This window comes from Trichomycterus rosablanca, chromosome 7 (assembly GCF_030014385.1).
Source record: "Trichomycterus rosablanca isolate fTriRos1 chromosome 7, fTriRos1.hap1, whole genome shotgun sequence".
NCBI lineage: Eukaryota > Metazoa > Chordata > Actinopteri > Siluriformes > Trichomycteridae > Trichomycterus > Trichomycterus rosablanca.
Genome location: NC_085994.1, coordinates 8,774,118 through 8,785,386, shown reverse-complemented (window position 1 = coordinate 8,785,386; position 11,269 = coordinate 8,774,118). Strand labels below are relative to the sequence as shown.

Here is an 11,269-nt window from a genome sequence, read left to right as displayed (position 1 = left end):
CAAACCACCCATTTGAGTTATTTTCGTGACTCTGAACAGCATTAAAAGAATCCTCAATTACAGAGGTGCCCAATACATCGATCGCGATCGACCAGTCGATTGCCTAGTGCACGCTGGTAGATTGTGTCTCATTCAAACAGGTCAACGTGATTGACATGAAATGTGGCCACTGTTTCTTTCATCTGTGGTTTGTTACCATAGCTACTCCTCAGCCCGCCTAAAGCCCCCCCCGAATCTAGAAAGTTTTCATTCATCAGTAGTCAGTTTGCTCCATTTTTGCATTTTTCCTTTTGTAACCTACACTGTTTGTGAAGATGAGTGTGCAACCAAGCACAGAGTAACCAAAAATGGTTCGATTCGGGCAAGAGAGCTGCAAAGACAGCTGTTTCGTTCATTCGTGGAAGCTGACGGAGAATATTCAGATCTCATGTTACATACAGAAATTTTAACCATAATCTGACTTTCATATCAAGTCAAGGGCCTCTGCTGGACAATTTTGGAACTTGCTGGCTGAGGGAAACATGAGAATATGTGCCACATATTTGACTCCCAGCATTTCTAATCAACCTACATGTGTGAATCAGGAAGAAGGTCCTGGGTTCGATCCCCAGGCGGGGCGGTCCGGGTCCTTTCTGTGCAGAGTTTGCATGTTCTCCCCATGTCTGCGTGGGTTTCCCCCGGGGAGCTCCGGTCTTCTCCCACAGTCCAAAAACATGCAGTCAGGTTAATTGGAGACACTGAATTGCCCTATAGGTGAATGGATGTGTGTATGTGTGTGTGTATGTGTGAGTGTCTGCCCTGCGATGGACTGGCGCCCCGTCCAGGGTGTTACTGTGTGCCTTGCGCCCATTAAAAAGCTGGGATAGGCTCCAGCACCAACGACCCTAATTGGATAAGAGGTTAAAAAAGTGAGTGAGTGAGCTACTGTCCAGACTACACAAACCTGGCTGACAACATTCAGCACATTTAAAAAACCTTCAAAGCTTTTTTGAAAAATGATAAGTAGATTGCGATGACATGTCAACTGAAATAGTTTGATCTCAAGCCACGAAAGTGTGGGCACCCCGGCTCTATAACTATGGACACCCAGCCCAACCGACTAAGCCTGGTTACCAAATAAAACCAGCTTGGTGGCTGTTTTGGTTGTTTGATTGTGCTGTTGTTTTGGGTGGTTGGTTGTTAATTTTTTTATTTATTACTTTTTGGTTTGTTTTTTAGCAGGGCAAATTCGTGAATTTTATTTGGACAAAACATACTATCCTCATCCAGTCACAAAAACTTTTACGGCTTATTAGGGCCACTTTAAATAACAATATTTTTTTTTAAGTTTTGATTTTGAGAATAAAGTCGTATAAGTTTCAATTTCGAGGTTAAAGTCAAAATATTACGACATTAAAGTCAAGATAATTATGAGATTAAAGTTGAAATATTATGGCCATAGCAACCTCCTTGTGTTAAAACGAGGGATGTTTATGATTTGTACTTTCATGTCGGTTTCACAAATAAAGAAATTCCCAATCTTCTTCACATCAGCACCAGTTTGTTATTAGTATAAGGACAATGAAATGGATTTGAGTGGATTTGGCTTGGATTGTTCTATAGTGAGTTGGATTAATAAATATTTTTTGCAATGCAATGTTGGTGTTTTGTTTTGTAGAGAATGATAAGGTCAGAAATACTGTACTGTAAAACTTGTGCGTGTGCTGATGTATTCTGATATAAACTATATTATCCCCCTGTCCCACCTTTTTACAACTCCTCCCCTGCGTTTCCCCTCACCCCGTATCTTGCGTTCTCACTGGCTGTTCGACATAGCACTCACTGCCAGTCGGGCAACTCAGATCCAGACATCTGACATGCTAGAAATCCTGCTTATCGCTCGGCGAGCCGCTCAGATCGAGTTGTTGAGTGGTTCGGACATAGCTATCGAGAGCCGAGTTTCGATCGCTGAGCGAACACCGAGTTGCTCCCAGGTCGGCAAATCTAAAATCAAGGCAAAAGTCGAGTAGTGTGAACTAGGCATTATGGACTCGTATGATAAACTAAAGCCGCATGGCATCGCTATAAATGGTCGCATTAACGGGTTTAGTCATCATGTCATGTGGATGGAAGTGTACGATGCAAACAACCACCCAAAAGTAATCACGGGTCACTGGATAACCACAATAACACTCTTTGCATGCCGATCCAGGTACTGAGACCCGTGCTTCTCTCAACTGACAAGCCTACGACGGATGCACACTCTTTGGCCACAATATTCTATAATATTTTGACTTTATTCTCATAATATTTCGACTTTATTTCTAGTAATATTTTGACTTTAATCTCGAAATCGAAACTTATACGACTTTATTCTCGAAATCGAAACTTATACGACTTTATTCTCGAAATCAAAACGTATAAATATTTTTTACAGTGGCCCTAATAGGCCGTCGTACGAAAATAGAACAGTTTTAGACCCAACAAATGTATATAACCCTTGACTTTGGAACTGCACCCCCTACACAACGCTGTTTCCTAACGCAGATGCGGCTTCTCTTTAATGCCCCCCCCCCCCCCCCACATCCCCCCACATCCCCCCAAACCACGTGTGCGCTTGTGTGAAATATCGCGATGTTTGCGCTCTAGCTCACTACGTAATGTGCCGTGCTGCTTATGGCGGCGCTGGTGACGGTGCTGAAAGCTGTTGGGGTGAGTTTTTCTTCTTATGTGTCTTTTATGTGTCGAACTAATACACGAAAACTGAGTAGAAAGTCACCACGTTTATGTGGTATTTATTGGAAAGCTGGGCTGTTGTGTTTATGAGATTTTTCTCATTTTCGGCTGGGGAGGAAAGGCCTGGGGTGGGGGCAGCGCAGTTCACCATATGACTCGGCTTTAGCGTTAGCACGTTAGCTTTTAGAAATGAGGGTAAAGGCTAACGGCGTCTGTTGTTTACTAACCCGTCCAACGTTATAAATGCGCAGAAGTGAAAGTATTTTCATTTTCTTTATATAATACCTATTTATTTTTAACTTGACGTAATTATTCGGAATCAGCGTGTGTTAACTGTCGCTTCGTTCTAAAAAATGCAATTTTATTTAGCCTAGTTCCGACAGTTAGCTAAGTTAGCTGAAATGAGCGTGTGTATTTTACTAGGGTAAGTCTTTGTCTGGTAGATTATATGTTGTGCTTGTTATAGAACGTTAACAACACGAGTCTGTCTTAAACAAACACACACACACACGTGTCACCCTCCAGCTAAACACACCGAGCTGCCAACAACCCGCAGCAGCATTGTGTAACAGTAGCCTGTTAGCTGTCTAGACTCGTCTTCAGTTAAAGCGTTCAGCTGCATTACTGGCTTAAGGACATAGTGTTCCGTACACCACAAGCATTCATTGTTCTATTAACCTGCAACTGGATCTTGTTTTGCTTGCGTATATGTATATACCTCCTTGTTTCTACACTCACTCCACTTACCATATAGAAGCACTTTGTAGCTCTACAATTACTGACTGTAGTCCATCTGTTTCTCTGCATGCTTTGTTAGCCCCCTTTCATGCTGTTCTTTAATGGTCGGGACTCTCCCAGGACCACTACAGAGCAGGTATTATTTGGGTGGTGGGTCATTCTCAGCACAGTTGTGACACAGACATGGTGGTGTTGTGTTAGTGTGTGTTGTGCTGGTATGAGTGGATCAGTCACAGCAGCGCTGCTGGAGTTTTTAAACACCTCACTGTCACTGCTGGGCTGGGAATAGTCCACCAACCAAAAATATCCAGCCAACATTGCCCCATGGGCAGCGTCCTGTGACCTCTGATGAAGGTCTCAAACTCAAACAGCAGCAATAGCTGAGCAATAGTCGCTGACTTTACATCTACAAGGTGGACCAACTAGGTAGGAGAGTCTAATAGCGTGGACAATGAGTGGACACAGTATTTTAAAACTCCAGCAGCGCTGCTGTGTCTGATCCACTCATACCAGCACAACACACACTAACACACCACCACCATGTCAGTGTTGAGAATGATCCACCACCTAAATAATACCTGCTCTGTGATGGTCCTGACCATTGAAGAACATGGTGAAAGCAGGTTAAAACAGTATGTAGAGAAACAAATGGACTACAGTCAGTAATTGTAGAACTACAAAGTGCTTCAATATGGTAAGTGGAGCTGATAACATTGACAGTGAGTGTAGAAACAAGGAGGTGGTTTTAATATTATGGCTGATCAGTGTGTGTGTGTGTGTATATATATGTACATACATACACACACATACAAACACATACATCCAATTCATGGATTTGAAAGAAAAAAGGCATGTAAGTTTTGCCAACTTCAACTGATAACTGATTGTGTCCCTTTATATTGTTGTTAACTCAAAGTTCCATATCATTAAGTCTTTGTACTTTAACAAAAACAGTTTATTGTAGTGAATGTGTAGTACTGACAGTAAAATATATAAAACTAAACAGTTCGTCTCCATACTGACACATACAGTGTATCACAAAAGTGAGTACACCCCTCACATTTCTGCAAATATTTTATTATATCTTTTCATGGGACAACACTATAGAAATAAAACTTGGATATAACTTAGAGTAGTCAGTGTACAGCTTGTATAGCAGTGTAGATTTACTGTCTTCTGAAAATAACTCAACACACAGCCATTAATGTCTAAATGGCTGGCAACATAAGTGAGTACACCCCACAGTGAACATGTCCAAATTGTGCCTAAAGTGTCAATATTTTGTGTGACCACCATTATTATCCAGCACTGCCTTAACCCTCCTGGGCATGGAATTCACTAGAGCTGCACAGGTTGCTACTGGAATCCTCTTCCACTCCTCCATGATGACATCACGGAGCTGGTGGATGTTAGACACCTTGAACTCCTCCACCTTCCACTTGAGGATGCGCCACAGGTGCTCAATTGGGTTTAGTCCATCACCTTTACCTTCAGCTTCCTCAGCAAGGCAGTTGTCATCTTGGAGGTTGTGTTTGGGGTCGCTATCCTGTTGGAAAACTGCCATGAGGCCCAGTTTTCGAAGGGAGGGGATCATGCTCTGTTTCAGAATGTCACAGTACATGTTGGAATTCATGTTTCCCTCAATGAACCGCAGCTCCCCAGTGCCAGCAACACTCATGCAGCCCAAGACCATGATGCTACCACCACCATGCTTGACTGTAGGCAAGATACAGTTGTCTTGGTACTTCTCACCAGGGCGCCGCCACACATGCTGGACACCATCTGAGCCAAACAAGTTTATCTTGGTCTCGTCAGACCACAGGGCATTCCAGTAATCCATGTTCTTGGACTGCTTGTCTTCAGCAAACTGTTTGCGGGCTTTCTTGTGCGTCAGCTTCCTTCTGGGATGACGACCATGCAGACCGAGTTGATGCAGTGTGCGGCGTATGGTCTGAGCACTGACAGGCTGACCTCCCACGTCTTCAACCTCTGCAGCAATGCTGGCAGCACTCATGTGTCTATTTTTTAAAGCCAACCTCTGGATATGACGCCGAACACGTGGACTCAACTTCTTTGGTCGACCCTGGCGAAGCCTGTTCCGAGTGGAACCTGTCCTGGAAAACCGCTGTATGACCTTGGCCACCATGCTGTAGCTCAGTTTCAGGGTGTTAGCAATCTTCTTATAGCCCAGGCCATCTTTGTGGAGAGCAACAATTCTATTTCTCACATCCTCAGAGAGTTCTTTGCCATGAGGTGCCATGTTGAATATCCAGTGGCCAGTATGAGAGAATTGTACCCAAAACACCAAATTTAACAGCCCTGCTCCCCATTTACACCTGGGACCTTGACACATGACACCAGGGAGGGACAACGACACATTTGGGCACAATTTGGACATGTTCACTGTGGGGTGTACTCACTTATGTTGCCAGCTATTTAGACATTAATGGCTGTGTGTTGAGTTATTTTCAGAAGACAGTAAATCTACACTGCTATACAAGCTGTACACTGACTACTCTAAATTATATCCAAGTTTCATGTCTATAGTGTTGTCCCATGAAAAGATATAATGAAATATTTGCAGAAATGTGAGGGGTGTACTCACTTTTGTGATACACTGTACATACACACACTACAATTCTAACATGTACGGTCACATCCACAAGGCCTCACACGCAGCAACTCATCATCCTGCATCACAGAGCACAAATACCTGATTTGTTTAGCTTAGAGCTATTTAACTTTCAGCCAGACAAAGAGGACCGCTGTATTTATAGGTCATGAAAATAAATCAGACCAAAGCCTTGCATTCTGAGGTTCATTTGCCATCTTGCCAGTACGAGTAGTTTTGTTCCCAGCAAACGTTTGTGCGAGTTTTTTTCTTTTTTTAAGTATCAAGATGAACACTTATACAATGCCAAGGAACTTTGGCTGGAAAAATAACACCAACAAGGAGTGGAATTACTGGTTCGGACCTGCTTCCTCCTTTTACATTGGTAGTAGGGTGGCACAGTGGCTCAGTGGGTAGCACTGTCACCTCACAGCAAAAAGGTGCTGGGTTCGATCCCCAGGTAGGGTGGTCCGGGTCCTTTCTGTGTGAAGTTTGCATGTTCTCCCCGTGTCTGGGTTTCCTCCCACAGCTCTGGTTTCCTCCCACAGTCCAAAGACACACAAGTGAGGTGAATTGGAGATACAAAATTGTCCATGACTGTGTTTGAACTGATGAATCTTGTGTAACGAGCAACTACTATTTCTAACATGAATGTAACCAAAGTGTGTAAAACATGATGTTAAAATCCTAATAAATAAATATATTTGTAGTTTTTCTATAAGGGTTTTTGTTTGATGGTACTGTATTAAAAACCTAGAGGATTCAAAACAACACTTGAAATTAATTAGTCATTTGGATTAACTGCTATTCCAGTGCTGGAATGTTCTGCTTTTGGCCTCCACATTCAACGCCAGAAAAACACACTCAGGTCTGAGATACAAACTTACTGTGAAAGTCTGTTACTTGATTCTGTGATGTCTTGGGTAGTCACTGACATTGACCTTGTCCTTAGTGAGGGGCTTATAGGTGCTTTGAATCATACCAGTTCTGATGTGCTCTTTTTTTTTAAGCTCTTTTTTTTTTTTCCCCAGGATAAAACCTGATCCATTTGTAAACTGTTATTTAGCGGCTTGCTTATTGCAACACACTGAAGTAACACATTCCATTTTAACAGTTCACTTTCTGATAGTAAAGCATTATCAAAACGACTATTTTAAAGCTGATATGAAAATAAAACATGGACGGATAGTTGGGTTGGATGCATACAGTTCATTAAATGTTGCCATTTCCCAGTAAACCTATGGGTTGATATGCTTATTATGCCAATGAAACAGTGTATGAACATCCACAATGCAGAGGACATGGAATCATGGATTTGAAAGAAAATAGGCATGTAAATTGTCAATTTCTTTTACTGATAATCAACTTATGGCATCCTTTTTATTTTATTAAAATCTTATCAGAGTTCCATATCATTAAGTTTTTATACTTTAACAAAAACAGTTCAAGGTAGTGAATGTGGCAGTTATGTAGAACAGTTAGGCTCCGTACTGACACTAAACAGCTTCAGTTTGTCTTTCTAATCTTTCTATTTTGTTAGCCCACCATCAAGTGGGACCCTGGTTCGAAACACAGCTGTGCTATTGATTGGCTGGGTGTCCACACAGACATGACTGGCTACTTCTAGGGGCCAAAGTCCCTAGGATGGATTGGTGCCAGGATATTTAGAGTATTCCTGATTGGCACTTAGTGTTTCCTGGTGGAACCCTAACAGCCCCTGACCAGGATAAAGCGCTTGAGAGAAATGAAATGAATAATTATGTATTTCCTGACTGCTGGTTAATCATGAACTTTTCTACTTCTCTTTGCTTTGTAACCGTTTCATGATGAAGCGGTCTCAGCTAGTTAATGGAAATTTGGAGAACATTGAGTGTCGATATAAAAAGTATTAAGCTTGGCTCAAGTCTCAGATATTGTTCTTATGTACAGGATTAGTTCGAGAAACCAAGTGCAGTTGTCTGTCTGAATTATGTAAGCTTTGGATTGTGATGCTCTTCCATAAATACATGTGCATTTTGCACTGAGTCCTGTTGATCCACCACTGTACGTTTAGTCAGCTGCCTTTGCCACAGGCACATGGCAGCTGGGAAAGTTGTATTTTTAGGCCTGTGGGTGAATAAACGTGGTTTAAATTGTTTGAGAGAAATGAATAGTTGAGTGTACACGTTGAAGCTGTTATTGTACAAGGGTTTTTCCCAGTAATTTACTGGTTAGTATTTTAGAATTGGCTTATTTTTTCAGCATTTTCCACATAATATACACCGATAAGGCATAACATTATGACCACCTTCCTAATATTTTGTTGGTCCCCCTTTTGCTGCCAAAACAGCCCTGCAACTGTGGTGCACTGTGTACTCTGACACCTTTCTATCAGAACTAGCATTAACTTCTTCAGCAATTTGAGCTACAGTAGCTCGTCTGTTGGATCGGACCACACGAGCCAGCCTTCACTCCCCACGTGCATTAATGAACCCTGGCCGCCCATGACCCTGTTGCTGGTTTACCACTGTTTCTTCCTTGGACCACTTTCAATAGATACTGACCACTGCAGACTGGGAACACCCCACAAGAGCTGCAGTTTTGGAGATGCTCTGACCCAGTCGTCTAGCCATCACAATTTGGCCCTTGTCAAACTCGCTCAAATCTTTAGGCTTGCCCATTTTTCCTGCTTCTAACATCAACTTTGAGGATAAAATGTTCATTTGCTGCCTAATATATCCCCCCCACTAATGGGTGCTGTGATAAAACGATAATCAGTGTCATTCACTTCACCTCATAATGTTATGCCTGGTTGGTGTATTTTAGTGGCAGCCCAAATTATAAAGACAAGATAATATAAGCAGACAAACATAATACCTGCATTGGCATAAAATAACATATTACATGGCATTAAAGTCCAATTAAAAAAAATAATAAATAAATGTATCATTGTGGCATTTTTCAGCGCTTTAAACACTGTTTAACCATGTCGACTTGTTTTGTTTTTTGTTCTCCACAGTATGAAGTGAAAAAGAACTGACTTTTGTACCATCTTAAAACTCCTGCTTCAAGTTCAGATCATTTAAAAAGAAACATAACAAGAAGAGCCCATTAACGCAACAGTTCTAAAGAATAGACGAGACGGAACTTCAAACGGAAAGACCCAACGTAGCAACCAAAGAAATTTAAAGCAGTACTAAAACGACACAACCAACCGTCTCCGTTGACTGAAGACGATCTGTGATCTGAGACAAGAAGTTTGTGCCTACTCAACAGCTTTGACAAAGCACACGTCCCAACGCTGCTCCAAGCCCTTCTCATCCTCCCCGCACCTCCAACTTCACTGGGGTGCGGAGAGGGCTGCTGTCTGCTAGTTTAACTTTCTTTCTTCTTCTGTTATCTCAAGCTGTTCATCTTGTCCAAATAGTGTTTCTGCACCTGCATTTGCCTTGTTCCTTTAGTCTGTCTCTCTGTCCCTAGTTTTTTTTATTATTATTTTTTTTTTTTATTAGAACGTGTGCCTGACATTTCAAGAAAAACAAGTGTGTATGTGCTCTTAAGAACAAAGAGTCTAGAACATTCACTTGGGTCTGAAACGAAACATCATACCAGGACATCCAAGCAAGGTTGGTGTTCTTTCTTTCTTTTTTTTTTCTTTTATGAAATAATTTACATTTCTATTCATACATGAAATGGGTTGTGTAAAAACTTTACCTGATAAGGTTTACTTATGCCGAATTCACACTACACGACTTTCCAAATCGTCAGGTCGCTGTACAGTTCACACTACAAAACTGGATCTCTTGTAATCGGGAGTCTTTCAAGTCGGTGTGGCTTTCACACTACACGACTGATCGGCGATAGGGGGTTTCACACTACACCATCTATCACCAACTGGAATCGCATACGAGCTTCTCTGGTCTCCCAAGCTACGTTTTGTCACGAAAACAAACACGAGAAGTGATCAGGGGTTTAATGATACCACTTCCAAAAATGCACGTCAACGAGTAGCGAGCGATCAAGGTTTGTGTGCTGATGTTCAGCGTAAGATCAAGGAGAAAAAATAAATGAATCTGAGTGGATTTGGCTACTCAAACAGCATGGATTGTTCCATAGTGAGTTGGAGGTTAATACATATTTTTTTGCAATGCAACGTTGGTGTTGTGTTTTGTAGAGAACGATAAGGTCAGAAATACTGTAAAATTGTGTGTGCCGATGTATTCTGATATAAACTATATTCTGCCCGTCCCACCTTTTTACAACTCCTTCCCTCCGTTTCCCCTCACACCTTATCTTGTGTTCACTGGCTGTTCAACATGGCACTCATTGCCAGTTGGGCGACTCGGATTCAGATATTTGACATGCTAGATATCTCTCTTCGGATCGAGTTGTTGAGTAGTTCACACACAGCGATAGAGAGCCAAGTGTCATTCGTCGAGCGAATGCCGAGTTGCTCCTGAGCCGGCAGATGTAGCGTCGACCAGTCGGTGAGCGAAAATCAGGGCAAAAATTGTGTAGTGTGAACTAGGCATTACTTGCTCAAAGCAGACCAACCAACGGGGGTGTCTAGGGGGGGGCATTGAGGGGTGACCGTAACAGCATAGCCATCGAAAGGTACACTTGTCAGTGCATTCTTAGTGCTCCCTAAATATAAGAGCAGGCAGAAAAAATCCTTAGACCAAGTGTACTTAATACTGCATTCCGTTGGCTCTGTACATGTACTCTGCATGATGACAAAGTTGAATCTAATCTTAATGTCAATTTTAAACATCATGCTGTCACATTAGGAAAAACAATTTCGACTGCCTTAACCAAATCAATGGAATACATTTGTAGCTCCTAAACTTTCCTCTTAACAGTATCCTGAGCTGTTTAACGCAACCCTAAATCTAGCATGACATCATGAGAGAAATACAACATTCGACAGGTGAATGTGGAGACCAGGCTTGCACTTTAGACAGCAGGTTTCCTCATCCTGGAATTGCTTGTCATGCTTTATAGGTTCAGTGTAATTTAATTCTCCTTTACAATAAAAACTTTCATGAAGCCACTTTTTTTTGCTGGGTTTTTAATCTTGGAGCTTCTGTATTTTTGGAATATTGTTGGAACAGCTTAGTTATGCTATGGTCATTTATAACTAATGGTAATTGATTTTCACAGGCTTGTGTGAGCACTAAGTAAAAATGACTATGAAGTGACTGTTCCAAACTCCTGTTTCTTGCCCTG

General features: G+C 41.8%; 1 protein-coding gene across 4 annotated transcripts in view; it reads left to right on the top strand.

The window, feature by feature from the left end:
- The first annotated feature begins 2,629 nt into the window (after positions 1 to 2,629).
- csde1 (cold shock domain containing E1, RNA-binding) overlaps positions 2,630 to 11,269 on the top strand; it is a 28,625-nt gene continuing 19,985 nt past the window's right edge. For all 4 annotated transcript variants that reach the window (XM_062998934.1, XM_062998933.1, XM_062998931.1 and 1 more), the window contains exons 1-2: positions 2,630 to 2,691; positions 9,063 to 9,669. The gene's annotated coding sequence lies outside the window, so the exon portion shown is untranslated. The remainder of the gene's footprint in view (positions 2,692 to 9,062; positions 9,670 to 11,269) is intronic.